Source organism: Procambarus clarkii, chromosome 9, assembly GCF_040958095.1.
Source record: "Procambarus clarkii isolate CNS0578487 chromosome 9, FALCON_Pclarkii_2.0, whole genome shotgun sequence".
NCBI lineage: Eukaryota > Metazoa > Arthropoda > Malacostraca > Decapoda > Cambaridae > Procambarus > Procambarus clarkii.
Genome location: NC_091158.1, coordinates 33,237,545 through 33,242,732, shown reverse-complemented (window position 1 = coordinate 33,242,732; position 5,188 = coordinate 33,237,545).

Genomic DNA, 5,188 nt, shown 5'->3' with positions numbered 1-5,188 from the left:
TATGCCCCTTCTGTTTTCCTCAGTCATGTCACTTGGTCATTTACCGACATCTTCCTTTTTATATGGCTATGTAGTAATTTAGGTTGCTTTTTCGCTTTGACTGCAATATCATTCTCATAATTTCTTTCCGACACTCGTCTTATGTTAATGTAATCATTCCTAGCTCTGTTACATCTAATCCTGTTGTCCTCTGTCCTTTGTCTTCTGTACTTCCTCCACTTCCTCCTGCTTCTCACCTTTGCTACCTGACACTGTCTATTAAACCACGGGTTATTATATTCCCTCCTGCTTTTTTCCTTTATTGTTGGAATAAATCTCGCTTCAGCCTCCTTTTATTTCAATATGACTTGGTTCATCATACCTTGCACTGTTTTTCCTCTAAGTTCTTCCTCCCACTGCACTTCTCCCAGGTAGTCCCTTATCCTTCTGTAGTCCCCTTTTCTGTAATCAAGTCTCCTTTCCCGGACCTCTTGTCCTTTGGTCACAATTTTAAGCTCCATCATGTAGTCAAAGACTAGGACACAATTGTCACTAGCTCCTAGTGGTATTTCATGTTCCAACTGCTCGATGTCTTCTACATTCTGGGTGAAAATGAGATCTAATAGGCTGGGCGTATCCCCTCCTCTTTCCCTAGTATCTTCTTTCACATGCTATGTTAGGAAATTCCTATCAATAACGTCTACCAGCTTCGCTCCCCAGGTCTCCTCCCCGCCATGGGGATTCCTCGTTTCCCAATCTATCGCTCCGTGATTTAGGTACCCCATGACCAGCAGCTTCACTCTCATTCTAAGCGCTATAATTGCTGCCCTCTGGAGTTCATCTATACATGTCTTGTTGCTGTCCTCGTACTCCTGCCTGGGCCTACTACTGTTTGGTGGGGGATTGTAGAGTATCTAGATTTCAATCTTCTTCCCATTCACTGTGAGAGTTCCATGTATGAAGCTCGTGCTTTCATTGGTACCCGGATTTTCCAGCTCATCAAACTTCCATTTCCGCTTTATTAGTAGTGCCACTCCTCCTCCCTGTCTCTGTGTCCTTTCTTTTCTTATCACCTGGTACCCCTCTGGAAAGATTGCATCCGAGATCATGCCATTTATTTTAGTTTCCACTATTGCCACTATGTCTGGGTCTGCCTCACTAACTCTTTCTTTTATCTCTTCTGTTTTATTGGCTACCCCATCTGCATTGGTGTACCAAACCTTGAGACTCTTCTTGGAAACTCGGGTGTCAGAGTTCCCCCTTTCACCAGGGGTCTGGGGGGAACTGGGGGTGTCTGGGGGCGAGTGGGGGCTGTGGGGGTGAATGGGGGGGTGCTAGGGGGTGCCTGGGAGTGCCTGGTAGGCAAATGGGGTCTGGGCATCTAGGGGGGTAGGAAGGGCATAATAGGTCTGAAAAATAGGGGTCTGAATAGCATAGGGGGGTTGAGAAATAGAGTGAGACAGAGAGTCAGATAGAGGTTGAGAGGTTGGGGGGGAGAGGGATACTGAGGGCAGAGGGCTGAGATGAGAATGGAGCATGGGTGCTGGGAGTGGAAGAGAGGGTGTATTAGTTAGGGGGGAATCGGGGTAGGTGGGGGTTTTTGGGTAGAAGAGGGGAAGAGGGAGATGGGGGAAGGTGTTATAGGGTCACAAGGTGAGGGGGTTAAATGTGGGCTGGAGGTGCATAGGAGGGGTGAGGGTTGGGTGGGGTTTGGGGGTGAGTGGAAGAGGGGTGCAGTGGAAGCTGGGATGAAGTAGATGGAATTGAAGTCAATGGGGTAGAAGGGGCAGGGGAGTAGGAAGGGGTTGTTAGGGAAGGGGGATGGGAAGGTGGGTTTGGGGAGGGCATGGCTTGACCCACTGGGGTCGTTGACAGGTGTGATGTAGCAGGGGCAGGGGAATAGTTGGGGAGGTGCAAATGTGGAAGGGACAGGGGGGTTTTGGGGGGCTGAGGCAGGGGGAAGGTATACGAGGGCTGAGTTGGGGAGGATGCGACCTGGGAGGTGACCTGGGAGGTGGCCTGGGAGGTGACCTGGGATGTGACCTGGGAGGTGAGACTACCTGAGAGGCACACACACACACACTACCTGTGTGTGTGTGTGTGTGTGTGTGTGTGTGTGTGTGTGTGTGTGTGTGTGTGTGTGTGTGTGTGTGTGTGTGTGTGTGTGTGTGTACTCACCTATTTGTACTCACCTATTTATGCTTGCGGGGGTTGAGCTCTGGCTATTTGGTCACCCTCTCAACTGTCAATCAACTGGTGTACAGGTTCCTAAGCCTATTGGGCTCTATCATTGTTACGGCCCTCTCGGGACGCAACGGGGTTCTCACTCTGATGTTGTTAGAGGAAGATATATGTATCCGTTCCCAAGCCAGTAGTGGCTATCAAGGGATGAGATCCGTGACGCAAGTAACTTAAAAGGGAGTAAGGAAAGAAAGTTAAGAACTTAATATTATATAATGTTCACCATCACCGTTTAAATATATAGAATAAAAGAGTACACAAAGGGAAGGGGTATTAACACTTTACATGGGGATCGTGCACAATCTAGTCTTCTGCTGAAGACTCTTGATCAAGAAGCTAGGTGCTGAGTCCGCGGTGCTTTCTTCGTGGCCTCAAGACGTGTCCTCTGAGAACGCCGAGCCTACCCTGGCCACAGGTCAGCCACAACACAGGTCCACTGGGGGCACCGTCGTGGAGGCCGTCAACCACACGTCCAGCAGGTCTGCTGGCAGGTACTGAGCCACCAAGGCTGGTACGGCCACTCCACGAACGATATAAGGGGTACGCCCTAGACAGGAGTCTCGTGTGATATCACCAATCACCCTCCTGTCCTCAATACCCCAGTGGATTATCGTCTCCAACAGTCGGTCCCGGGTAAATCCTTTCACTGCCACTCCACTGGCAGGCTAACACACCACAGTGTTCTTCCGGGAGGACGACGTCACAACAGCTGCAGCAAACTTCACAGTATGGAGACTGGCTGCCTCGGGTAGACTGACTCAACCTTCAACACAGTGGTCCCAGGTCGGCTCTGTAAACAGACACGTCATCAATAACAGGGACACTAAAACACCACACTTACAGGTTCAGACACAAACACCTGACGTATCCAGTCCATAGATGGCGCTGTCGTCGGAGCACCACCTCACCAGAGGTCAGGAGCGGCGATGTTGAGCGCTGAACCAGACTGGAAACTGGTCCTCGAGGCCAGTACACGCTGTCCTCACTAGGTGTCGTCGTCCGTTTGGCGGGGGTTTCGGGAGCTGACCCACAGATGGCGTAGTTGTTACTGCTCCTTGCTCGGACGCTGGATCCGGGTTCGTAACAATCATATCTACAATTGAAACTGTGTATGGAGTCAGCCTCCACTACTTCACTTCCTAATGCATTCCATTTGTCAACTACTCTGACACTAAAAAAATTCTTTCTTATATCTCTGTGGTTCATTTGGGCACTCAGTTTTCACCTTTGTTCCCTAGTGTGTGAGCCCCTTGTGCTAAATAACTCGTCTTCGTCTACCCTGTATATTCCTCTGAGAATCTTGTACGTGGTGATCACATCCCCCCTAACTCTTCTGTCTTCTAGCGACGTGAGGTTTAATTCCCGTAGTCTCTCCTCGTAGCTCATACCTCTCAGCCCGGGTACTAGTCTGGTGGCAACCCTTTTAACTTTTTCCAGTTTGGTCTTATGCTTGATTACATATGGACTCCATGCTGGGGTTGCATACTCCAGGATTGGTCTGACATAGGTGGTATACAAAGTTCTCAATGATTCCTTGCTCAAGTGTCTAAATGCCGTTCTTATGTTAACCAACCTGGCATATGCTGCTGATGTTATCTTTTTGATATGGGCTTCAGGGGACAGGTCTGGCATGATATCAACTCCCAGGTCTTTCTCTCTCTCTGACTCATGAAGAATTTCATCTCCCAAATGATACCATATAACTGGCCTCCTGCTTCCTACACCTATCTTCATTACATTACATTTGCTTGGGTTAAACTCTAACAACCATTTGTTCGACCATTTCTTTAGTTTGTCTAGGTCTTCCTGAAGCCTCAAGCAGTCCTCCTCTGTCTTAATCCTTCTCATAATTTTGGCATCATCAGCAAACATTGAGAGGAATGAGTTTATACCCTCCGGGAGATCGTTCACGTATATCAGAAACAGGATAGGACCGAGTACAGAGCCCTGTGGGACTCCACTGGTGACTTCACGCCAATCTGAGGTCTCACCCCTCACTGTAACTCTTTGCTTCCTATTGCTTAGGTATTCCCTTTATCCACTGGAGCACTTAACCAGATACTCCTGCCTGTCTCTCCAGAGACAGGCAGGAGTGCGAAAGAGTGTATTTAATTGCAGGAGTATTGAAAGAGTATGCAGAGTGCCTCTGCACACTCTTTCAATATCCATGGTGATATCCCATCTGGACCAACAGCCTTTCTCACATCCAGATCCAACAGGTGTGTGTGTGTGTGTGTGTGTGTGTGTGTGTGTGTGTGTGTGTGTGTGTGTGTGTGTGTGTGTGTGTGTGTGTGTGTGTGTGTGTGTGTGTGTGTGTGTGTGTGTGTGTGTGTGTGTGTGTGTGTGTGTGTGTACTCACCTAGTTGTGTCTGCAGGATCGAGCATTGACTCTTGGATCCCGCCTTTCGAGCATCGGTTGTTTACAGCAATGACTCCTGTCCCATTTCCCTATCATTCCTGGTTTTAAAATTATGAATAGTATTTGCTTCCACAACCTGTTCCTGAAGTGCATTCCATTTTCCCACTACTCTCACGCTAAAAGAAAACTTCCTAACATCTCTTTGACTCATCTGAGTTTCAAGCTTCCATCCATGTCCCTTCGTTCTGTTACTATTCCGTGTGAACATTTCGTCTATGTCCACTCTGTCAATCTCTCTGAGTATTTTATACGTTCCTATCATGTGCCCCCCCTCTCCCTTCTTCCTTCTAGTGTCGTAAGGCACAGTTCCCTCAGGCGCTCCTCATACCCCATGAGGCAGTATAAAGCACCCTAAATGCCTCCTTACTTAGGTTTCTGAATGATGTTCTAACTCTTGCCAGTGTAGAGTACGCTGCTGTCGTTATCCTATTTATATGTGCCTCAGGAGATAGATTTGATGTTACGTCCACACCCAGGCCTCTTTCGCGCGTCGTCACAGGTAGGCTTTTCCCCTTCATTGTGTACTGTCCCTTTGGTCTCCTATCTCCT